Here is a 12,356-nt window from a genome sequence, read left to right on the forward strand (position 1 = left end):
TTCCATATATGCAGCCCCATAAAGTGTAAAGCATCCATTCTAAAAATGGATGCAATTAGGTATCCTATCTAAAAACAATTGAACCTAACGTTCTAAATGTTTTTTTGTTATAATTATTATTTTTAGTTTTTAAAATTTATTTATTTTTTTATATTCATGATCTCCATGTTGGAGATTATATGTCTTTAAAAATTAAATCTTAAAATCCATCTCAAAAATAAATTTATTAAGAAGTCGCATTTCTACATATGGGCTGGGCCGCTAGAAACCGAGTCCTACTTATATAACTTCAACGATTATCATATTCAATTCAAAGATAACTAACCCAAAAAAGTAACTGACGTAGAGATAAGCGTACTTTAGGGACCATTTTTAGGAAAAGTTTCTAATGATACACAGATTGACTTTCGACGTAAATACATGGAATCGAAAGATTATGTGGGGACACACGGGAGGTTTAGCCATATTTGGATTATTATATCATCGGGTGTGGTGTGGTTTGTATAAGGCTCAGGCTCTAACCAATCAAAGTAAGGCGTATTTTCAAATACTATCCAAACAAGATATTTTAGTAATAGAAATCTTTGTGATTAAAAAATAAAAGCTTGAAAATCTTGAAAATTTTCGGTCTAGATAAATACATTACAAGATGCAGGAGTTCCAAAACTCAAAATCTATTTTGTCTCATGTCCATACAGCTTGAGGTTAAGATGATCGAAGTAAAAAAAAAAAAAGGCGGTTGACATGAGCTAATTGAGGGGATTTTATCATAAAAAAAAATCTCTTCTAAATTTTTTAGGTAGATATTGATTTGATGATTTAGGGTCTCGCCGTTGTATAAATCTTTCCTACCATGAGCACCTCACTATTATAGTATATAATAGGAAAAATATCTCTGTACCTTCTATTTTTAGGTTTTATTTCGCAATGGATTCAAGGTTTTAAAAGATATATTCGAGCATAAAAGTTATAGTTTTTATTTATTCTAATCTCTTGAGCTAATTTAAACCTGTTTTTTTAGGCCAAACAAATCTAAAAAGACATGTTTTTTTTTTAAATCCATCCTCTCAAACTTCTAGAAAAAGATAAAAGCTTTATGGAAGTGATAAGTTACTAGGAGGAGAGAGAGAGGTGTTTGGAGAAACAAAAGATGAGAGAGAAAAACAGAAGTTTTTTGGATATATAAATGAAAAGAGAGAAAGGATTGGGTTTAAAAGAGCATGTCTTTCTCACATTTGTTTAAGTTAGCATCACCACATTAATACATTAAAAAAAGCTTACTCCTAATCTACTTGAAAACACGGTAGGGGCACGTCTTCACCATTGAATTACCTAAAAAAATATTGTGATTTTTGTGCGGCCGCGGTTTTATAAAATCTGATGGCTCAGATGCCATAAACCATTGTGATGGTATGAAATTCTATTTTCACCCATGAAGTTGGAATTTGACGTGTCAAAATGGTGTAAATTTGGTGAATTTGTGAAGACTCAAATATGTAGATTCAAAATACAGGTAATATATGGATAATTTTTGAAGCTCGTTTATTCATTTTCCTTCAAATTCATGATTAGAGTTTCGAAACTTGGATGGTTGCGGATAATCAGCATTGGATTACTCAATCGACGATCTGGATCGGTTTGAATTGATGATTTAAAAATAAAAAAATTAATGAAAATAAAATAAAATTTAAATCATTGTGCATGATTATGAAGATCCAAGAGGATTTAATTTTCAAGCTTTTCAACTCTCTAAATTATGTAAAATTCGAGTAATGGCAGCGCCCATAGAAATTGTTCGTATTTGAATAGGGGAATTTCATGATCGACAGTTAGTCCTTGTTGTTGTCTTTTCGGAAACAGACCTGAGACTCCCCATCAAATATGAAAGTACAACCCACATTAGTTACTTATACTTGTGCTTCATGTAAACCTTCTTGTCCACCTATCACCTATCATTCTGTAGTACGGACACTCTATTTTCCTTACTAATGAAGAAGTAGAGTGGAAATTAGGTTAGATCGACCTGTAGACCCAACGAGTCGACCCGATCAGTCCGGGTCTGAATCCAGACAATGGACCCAACTAGTTGGGCCCAAATTCACTTGATGTTGATCCAATCGGGTATGGATTTGAGTCTGAGTACGACTTGGAGGACAAGCCATCCAACCCTACTAATCTCTTACTTGGACCCGAATTGAGTTTGGGTAGGGTACAAGTCTTAGACCTAATCGGGTTGGGTTTGGGATGTGGTCAACTTGGACCCCTATGAAGAAGGAAGACACTATGAAAATGTATATGGATATAATGTGGTCAACTTGGACCCCTTTGAAGAAAGGAAAACACTATCAAAATGTATCTAGATATATTCTCATAATCCTATCTACATCATCTATCTAAAATAGATATATTCAATTTATGGCATCTTTATAAATAAGCATTGCAGATAATAGTACGACAACTGCACCCCATGATGTAACAAAATTGCACTATTTGGCGTGCACATTCATCCCTCTTCTACCACTGGGGACACCAACTCTCTCTACATAGGGGTATTAATAGGTTAGATCGGGTCCTGGTCAATCCGGACTCCACTACGTCTTAGTTGGACCTAGAACCAAAGCAGAACCATGTCAGGTCCATATCACTAAACTTGGACAAAGTCATTGGACCAAGACCTGACTTGCTAAATCAGATCCAAATCTAAATAAAATAAAAATAACTTTTATTATAATATTTTATAATATAGGGAAAATATTGCATGTGTGTTTTTTATATATACATATTTAATATGAAAGTGGAAAAAGTTTATATAAGGTTGCGACCTTATAATGTAGAGCTACAGATGCACCTCAAAAATCCATTGGAAAATGTAGTTTTAATGTGGAAAAACCCTCTGATTGTTTATCTTGACATCGAGATGTATTACCATGAAAAATAAAAAGATTTTAAGTCTAAAAAATAGTGCATTTTACAACATATTATCTACACCGTCCATTTTCAAGATTTTCATATGCTTATAGATCTACTCGATTTTAACCATTTTTTAAATTAAAAATGTTGTAATTAGATATAAAAATAGATTTTGAGATAATCCTAAGAACATTTTACATCAAATTATATACCATGATAAAATTTGAAGGCGTACCTTACATCTACAGCTATGGTGCATCTGTATGCCAAATGCACCCTATGAAATTATATATAATAATATTATTTACTTTTAGTACCATGAAGTCACAAATCACTTTCAGTTTTTAGATGTGAAATCCAATATATTGAAGTGTGTTACAATCTTCGAGAAATTTTATTTTGGATTTTGTACCCAATCGATGACACATCTCCTATCATCAAATTTCACATGTAATGGTGAATAATGATTATGACCTCCTTGTATAAAAAAAATAGTCTCATTGTATGTGTGTATGTGTATGTGTATGTGTATGTGTATGTGTGTGTGTATAGGAAGTATCTACACAGTGCTAAAGGGTGAAAATGAACAATGTTTTCTCCTATCATCACCGTTCCAAAAAATTAGGCGGCATGTGTTTTTCGACCGCTACAGACCTAGCATGTTCGTGGCGGTACCGTCATAGATATACTAGGTCCGTGGTGATCAAAAAATTCACGCGGAACCACAACAGATGACACCTCGTCCATTCAATAAACTGCCATTGATATCTCAAGTCCATGACGATGGTGAAATACGATAGCATTTTGCCTATAGGCATTTTTTAGGTTTATATATATATATATAATGGATGTTTTCAACCTATGGGTTGATTGCTACAGTATCAGCCAATAGCCCACATTGAATTTGAACCAATCTGATGCTCACGACTTTATTTCGTATTTGAATTTTCATTTTTTTTTCTATAAATTCAAATCACTTGAAAATTTAGGCGTACATTCTACTCATCAAGACACACCAAATAAAAATATATATTAAAAAAAAATTTGTGATATAAATTGACCAAAATGGCTCCCAAATATTTTGTAAGTATTTTGGTTAATTTGTATTTTCGAATTATTTTTTTAATATTTTTATTTGATTCTACTATTTTTTAAGAATAGATGTTAAAATTTTCAAATGATTTTGATTTGTAGAAAAAAAAATAAAAATTCAAATATGAAATGAGGTCGTGATTATTGAATTAAGTCCAAATTCAATCTGAACCGTTGGCTAACATTGTAGCTATCAGCCTGTTGGCTGACATGAACTTTTTCTATATATATATATATATATATATATATATATATATATATGGTTGGACATTTCGATCTTACCAAACCCGACCCAACCTAACCCATTAAAATGCAGTTCAAGTCATAGAGACTCCACCGAAAAGGTCTAACATTTGGATAAGAACTAAAGCCGTCAAAACAACCAAATTGCCCTCCCTCAATACACACTCAACTAAAAGTAATAAATATACGAAAAATTGCTATGCATAGTTGCCACTTGGGTATGCTTGTGTAAACGTGCAAATTGTGCTGTTTGTGTTACACACGCATGAATATGTAGCGTGTACATGCACGCACTCGTTCGGCAGTTCGGCCTACATATTAGAGAATAGGTGACCATATCTCCTACCATGATAGAAGCTCAAGGATACCTTAAGGGTGTCAATAGACCCGGACATAACCCAGGACTCAAGAGGTAGATCTAATCCGGGTTTGAGTATGAGTTAAAAAATTGGACCTTACAGGTTGGGTATGGGTTTAAATTTTGGACCGAAAAACTATTTGGGTCCGGTTGGATTCAGATTTGGTAATATTTATCGGGTTCCAATATATGAAATATATTTAATTATAGTTAAATATATAGATACTCTAATTTTTTGGTCCCACACTATATTTTCGGATCCGGGTCCGAATCCAGCCAACTGGTTGCCACCCCGTAAGGATATGTGACTAAAATAAAAAAAGTTATCATATCTTTTATTTTGTAGGTGTTTGGCCTATTGACATATCTTTTAAAACTGCTTAAATTTGTCGTTTTATTTAAAAACATGCTAAATTTACACCGTTCAACTAAACAAAAGTGAAGATTACCACCAAGTAAGATTGTGACTTTATATGTTTTTCCATTAAGTATCAATCTTGCCAGTAACTTCTTCTAACATCATTATTTTGCGACTGAAATATAATGATAAGCAAGCCATTCAAAAAAAAAAAAACCATTTGAAGAAAAAGAAATACAATGATAATCGCATAAAAAATTTAGAGCACTTCCTTATTTATTTAGATTTGTATCTAATCATAGTCGGTCAAGGAATACACAAGGGAAGTAACCTAATAAAATCCAATATCAGTATAAAGTATTTTTGAAAGATTTTAATCACTACGAGGAAATTGAAGACTTTAATTTATTAATTTGACCTTTCTCAAAGTTTGAAAGAAAAATGTACAATTTTTAAGATTTTTCAATAAATTCGGAACGAATAGGACCTCTTTCGATTAAGTTCTGCTTATAATTACGACAGACAGTGACTGGAGCGTCTAGAGTGAGTGAAACTAAAGAAGAAAATGGCAGCCTACGTCGCCAATGCAAGTGTTTTTAAGACAACAATGATTGAGAGAAAGGAGGGAGAGAGAGAGAGGAATCCAACAATGAGACGCAAGAGAGAGCCGCCCTGCCAACGCATCTCTTTACAAGGGGTTATATTTTTTATGATTAAAGATTTAAAGGTTTTTTTTTCTCTTTTTTAAGAACAAGAGAGATGTTGTGATGTCGGGTCCTCCTGTTAGAGAGAGAGCAATTGAAATTTGAAACGGCTGTTTTGATAGAGAGGCCCCTGGACGTAAAAGGGAGACTTTGGATAAGGCCAATTTTTATTTTGGAAGAAGTGTTAGGATGTCAAGAATAGTGCTTTTGGACATTGGCCCCATGAAAAGACCCCATAATATAATGAAAAAAGAAAAACATTAATGAAAAATTCATCAAAACATAATTGAATTATCAGCAATTTAATAATTTACTTAACTTATTAAATAATCTAAAATATAAATTATTCTAACTCATAAATATGTTGCTTTTAATGGGATGCTTGTATCAAATCAAAATTAGTAGGTGAAATGCTAAATTGTACATTTTAATAAATTTTCCAAATTAATCATGGAAAAAGTCATTTATGCTTGGATATCATCATCACAAAAATTCAATGGTGATCACTATTCTAACACTACTAACATCTTAGCATCATGGCCATCCAATGATCCATACCAACATGTACATGACAGGCAATAGAATTTTGACCATCCATATTAGAAAGCATGAATATCTATTTATTGTGCAGATTTGGTTACACCTTTTTTTATTTTTGGGTAATTAGTGGGGAAGATATGCTCCCTCTCATTTTTTCAATAGACTAGGGAGTTACATTTTGAAAGTGTTAATTGAAAGTATAAGCGGTAGGAATGGATAGCACAATGTGAAAATTGAGTGTGGGGATGCTACCTCTACGACCCAGCCCTTTTTTTTTATTACACATATTTAGTAAAGGGAAATGAACAAATGATACAAAATTATAGGGGTTAAAATGAGACAAACTCATTTGTAGATTTAGCTGAGTGAGATGACCTCCACTTATTTGGACCAACAATTTGTGCCATGAACAATTTGTAGATGTGCGGCTTTATCAATCTACCTCAAATCTCATTGAAAGGTGCATTTTCGACAGTAAGAAACTTGCATACGGAAGATCTCCACCTCGGCAATCATGGGTCTAGGGGGAATTCAAGCCAACAGTTCGTCTTGCAACACATTTTTTAAAACATTCATTTTAAATCTTTACATATCGCACAGATTTGCATGATCTTTAGAGCTTCAAATTTGATATTTAAGGGCAAAATGGATATATAAGACATCACAAGGTTTTTTTGGCAATAGAAATTCATTTTCTGACAGGATCTTAAGCTGCAGCCTTACCCAAATTTTTTAAACTCGCAACCCTACAAAAATCCCATTTTTTTCCCTTATAAAAAAAAAAAAAAAAAAACTCCTAAGCATCCATTACCAAGTTATATTAATCAATGACCCAACGCTAAAAATGCCCACCTTGTGAACATGCTAATAATGAAGCCAAAAGATATGTTGCTCCCCCGGAAGCGTACTGTCCATTTGTTCGATCAGGTAAATCTCAAGCTCGAAATACTTCCAGGGCCCCAAATTTCATGGACCTTGAGCGTAGCAATCAGCCTCGAAAAAAAATATAAAAAAAAACCAATCAACCTCGCAAGAAAAAAAAGGGTTTTTCATGTGGTATGTTTTATACGCTTGAAGAAATTAACGCCTCAAGAAGGAGCAAGGTCAAGTTTTCAAATAACAACATCTAGGTGAAGAACACAAAATCTTTTTTTTTTTTTTTGAAAATAGTCATTTTGTTATGGGAAAAGTTTATATAGAGCTGAGGCTCTAAACAATCAAATTTGAGACTACCTCAAAAATTTCACTAGAAAATGTTATTTTGATGCCCAAATATCTTCAAATTGATCATCTCGACATCAAGATGTACGGTCATGAGAAAAAATATAGAGTGCAAGTTTTGGAAATAGTGTATTTTGTAATGTATGTTTGGAACGTCAAGTTTTAAGATTTTAAAGTCTTCATAGATATGTCGATCTATACTACTTTTGAAGCTTTAAACGTTATAAATAAATATGAAAATATATTATAAATCTATCACAGAGATTTTCAATATTGAAACCACATTTCTCTTACATTTTTTGAAGATAGGCTCTAATTTGATTGTGTAGAGCCTAAGTTCTATAGAAACTGCACTTTATTATTAGTTGGGTCCCAAAATCTCAAAATAAATAAATAAATAACCCAAAGTATCTCTTTTACCTGTTGGAGTTAATATATAATATGATCCCTTTGGGAGCATGCTATAGGTGGCTCTTGAAATTCTTCTCCCATTGGCCCTCAACAAAGAGCAAGTTGCCCCTTACTTTACAAAACGACAGTAAAGCGTGAGATGCGAGGAAAAGAAGATGAAAAACCTCTTGGCTCTGCCCAAGAGTTGTGATCCCCTCACGTGCCACACAAAAAACAGTTGAATCCAACATGGCATACTCAAGAAGATTCACCCTTTCGCACGTGCCACACTCAACGTTAAGTGGAGGGTCACAAGGCCCACTTGTCTTTTGACAAGATTGATTCACTTTGGGTTAATGTGAATATTCATATGTATTCTAGGATTGGGTACGGTGAGGCACCTATGGATGACATCAACCCTAATCGTGGGGTGTTTAATTATTGGTTTATGGGTTTTAATAAAGATTAATATATGATGCTTAATAGTTGGTGTTGGATTTTAATATAGATTACTAAAGTGTATGGCGATCAAAGATTCAACTCTAGAGGTTCATGAGTGGCTCAAAGAGGAGGAGGTCTAAAAATCAATGATTTTTAGGGTGTGGTTCAAGAGAAGAGTAAAAAATGTCCTTGTTGTTTAGCTTATTTTGTTGATCACGTAAGCAATAATTCTATACTCCAGCCACGTTGTACACTCTCATTTGACTGACAGAGCTCGAGAGATTATTTCAATACGGATTTCGGGATCCACCTGCTGATAGGAAATAATTGGGATAAAACTCTGATGATAATAATTTTTTGGAATCCACTTAAGAATCATGAGATGAAGATTTGCAAGAAAATAGAGTTGAAGTCTTAAATACGTAGATTTCATCCTCTAAAATTGGATGATCTTTGTTTGCTTTTGGAACATTATTTTTCAGGCACAATGTGCGATTTGGAATTTATTTCATTAAGGTTAGTCACTTAGTTGAACAGGTTACATTTCGAAATTTTGAGTCCTAAAAGTACTCTTTGTTTGGGTTTTTACTCGTGGAAATGGACACTATGCCTCCGAGGGTGTACAAAATCGTCGGACAATTTTATTTGTTCCAAGTGCACTGCATGTAATTAACTAGATTCAAAAGATTACATGCTTTTTTGGGTGTGTGCGGCCTCGATTAAAAACCCTATCTAAAAGTATTATCAGACGGACCTGGTTTCTATGCGGCCAGCCGCGTATTGTAGAAATGCGGGCTTGGCAATAAATATTTTTAAAATATAATTTAATCTTAATTTTTAGAAAAGATATAATTGACACTTATTTTCAGATGGACCACATATTTGCATCCATCTTTTAAATGGATGCTTTATATATCTAGACCTTATATTGAAAAAATATGGTCATGCCCACATGAAACAATTTTCCTTATCGAACCCTAAAGTTCAGGGATACAATATAACCCCAACCTAGCAAGCAACTTAACATAAATAAGCAAAAACCACACTCATTCAATATAGGGTGTGGTTTCCATAAGGTTGCAACCTTAAACCATCCAATTAAGGCGCACCTTCAAATTTGATCATAACATATAATTTTGATGTAAAATATTATTAGGATTATCTCAAAACTATTTTCATATCTAATTATAAATTTTAAACTTCAAAAATAGTTAAAATCAAGTAGATATATAACATAAGAAAAATTAAAAAATGGATGGTCTAGATAATGTGTTGTAAAACGCACTATTTATAGCACTCAAACTCATTTTCCTTTCATATTCATACATCTCGATATTGAGATGCTCAATTAGAGAGTTTTACAACATTAAAATAATATTTTTTTATGGATTTTTTCGTTGCATCTGTAGTTCTACATGTTAAGGTTGCAACCTTATATAAATTTTTTCCTTCAATATATGCCTAAAAAAGGTATATTATGCGTTTAAAAGAGAACATCGACCGTCATAGCTTAATGTTTCAAAACCAAAATTCAATTTTTTGTTTTTTGAAGTACTTGTTGTTGATTTTAAAGTGGATCCCAAAATTCTAGATCAAAAAAATGTTTTTTGAAATAAAAAAAAAGAGACGGTGCTTTGGAAAATCACTATCAAAGCAGTCCCATGGGATATTTAGAAGGAGAGAAACTTTAGAATCTTTGAAACAAATGAAGGATGTGGGTCATCTTAAAATTGTTATTATGCAAATGACATCACAATGAGCAAGAGCAACGGAGAGTTTCAAACTATCCCAAACTCATATTTCCTTCATAACATTATCCACATCATGAGGACAAAGAGACAAACCTTATGAAATGTTCGGCTGATATAAACTTAATTTTGATGGAAGTGTAAGGCATAGCACGAAAAAGGCGGGTTATGAGGGCTCATCGAGATGAAAAAAATTCGAATCCATGGAAATTGCAGAGGCATCTTCCAATGTGTCAAGCGATTAAAGCTGAATTTTTGGGCTGTGTGTTTAAAGTTGACAATATTGTCCTGCATTTAATCGTATCGTTGCCTGGGGGAATAGGTGCTCTTTTCACTTATTAATAGGGAAAATAACCCATTTGACAAATGGGCTAGCCAAAAGTGCTATTTTGTTGGAACTTTTTTTGTATTATTATTATTATTTACTTTCTCAAGCAGTGCGACGAGCCTGATTGTATCTCCGTTTTATTTTCTTAATGAAATCTCAGTTAGCTGTGTCAAAAAAAAAAAGGGGGTTTTAGTAGGTCTCTTACTCGGGGGATCTTTTACACAAGGGCGCAAGGGCATTGTGTGCTCCTGCTGGAGCATGCTCATGTTCTTTTGATTATTCTAAGTATACTCACAAATAATTAGCTATTTGACTTTTTTAAGATTTTTGAATATTAAATAGAAATACACTTATTGCAAAGTCCCTGCCACAAGACACCTGTGTATCACCGTCCATTTTAAGATCGAATCTCGAGTTAAAACTGTCAGATTTAATTATCCCTATTTTCTTTGTCTCTTCCCATAAATATCTGAGAGAGCATACTACCTATTCCTCTCTCTCTAAAGAAATGAACTCCTTGCCGTGGCCGTTCAACTGGGGACCCTATCTGGTTTGCTCCTCTCCTCACCATCTCTCTCTCTCGGCCCCAAATCCCTCAATCTCTCTTGGAGACCCTATCTGGTTTGCTCGTCACCATCTCTCTCTTTCTCTCTCGGCCCCAAATCCCTCAATCTCCCTTTCGTCTCTAAAGTTAAAATGCTTTTTATTGTTGAACTTGAACCCCCCCCCAAGTTCAACCTAGCATTGTTGAACTTGAACCCCACCCCCCCCCCAAGTTCAACCTAGCTCAGCCCACGGAGACGATTTATCTCCTCCGAGTACGAAGTAAACGTTTTTTTGTTTAATACAGAAACACCTTATCACACATGGGTCACACGGTCCATCGGCTTTCATCTGGGCATATTCCAACCATATCAAGGGCTAACTCATTAAAACCCTTCTCTATTATATATCTATACCTTGGTATATTGGGTTTTTTCCAACCAGACTAGTCTAGTACATCAAGCACAGTTCAATATCAGCAAACACCTTTTGCTAAACATGGTCCACATAGAACCACATTTCATTCTCACCGAGTTTATATTCCACTGTATATTTCATTTTACAAGCACCCATAAAGCCTTTAATGACTACACTCACCCAACAACTAAGTTACGTGAGTAACTCGCCTCCGGCTAGGGCCAAAGTACCTAGCCCAATGAGTTATCAAACAATGAATCCAAAAGATATGTATTGTGCATAACGAGGGATATATATATATATAGTATAAAGCTGGGCTCTAAACAATGCCCACCTTCAAATAGTATCGAAATATATCATTTTAGTACTAATAATCTTTATGATGACTTAAAATTTTATTTTCTATTTCGAATTGTAAATTTAAAGCTTAAAAAATAGCGTAGATCAAGTATGAACACTAGAAAATCTCAAAAATTGACAATTAGATAATACATTATAAGATGCACTATTTCCAAGATTTAAAGTCCATTTTTCTTACGTCCATGTAGATTAAGGTCGAGATGATCGGATTTGCGGGTTTTTTAACATCGAAACAACTTGTTCTAGTGAATTTTTGAGGTGCGCCTCAATTTGATTGTTTAGGGCATCAACCTTATATCAATTTTTTCAATAAAATAATACAAAAATACAAAAAAAAAAATTTAATGGAAAAATAATTTTTTTTTATCAAAACCCACCTTAACTATCGACCATTTAATATTTTAGTTATTTAAGAAAATTTCTTTATTTATTAAAAGAATCTAAAATACTAAATTTTCTAAATAGTGATATGTAACTTTTGGCACCAATTTTTATACTGAATAAAAATGATAAAATATTAAATACTTCATATGTTACGTACTATTTTTATAAACATCTCCCAAATTAATTTAGAAAAAGACAATTTCTACTCGGATACTATAACAAACAATTTCAAGAGTGATTAGTATTCCAACCAGTATATTAAAAGCCAAATATCTTGATCAAGAATGGATCCAGTTCTGGGAAGGTATTGGTGCACGCG

The sequence above is a fragment of the Amborella trichopoda genome, chromosome 1 (genome assembly GCF_054954075.1).
Source record: "Amborella trichopoda isolate Santa Cruz 75 chromosome 1, AtrichopodaSantaCruz75HAP2 v2.0, whole genome shotgun sequence".
NCBI classification, from domain to species: domain Eukaryota; kingdom Viridiplantae; phylum Streptophyta; class Magnoliopsida; order Amborellales; family Amborellaceae; genus Amborella; species Amborella trichopoda.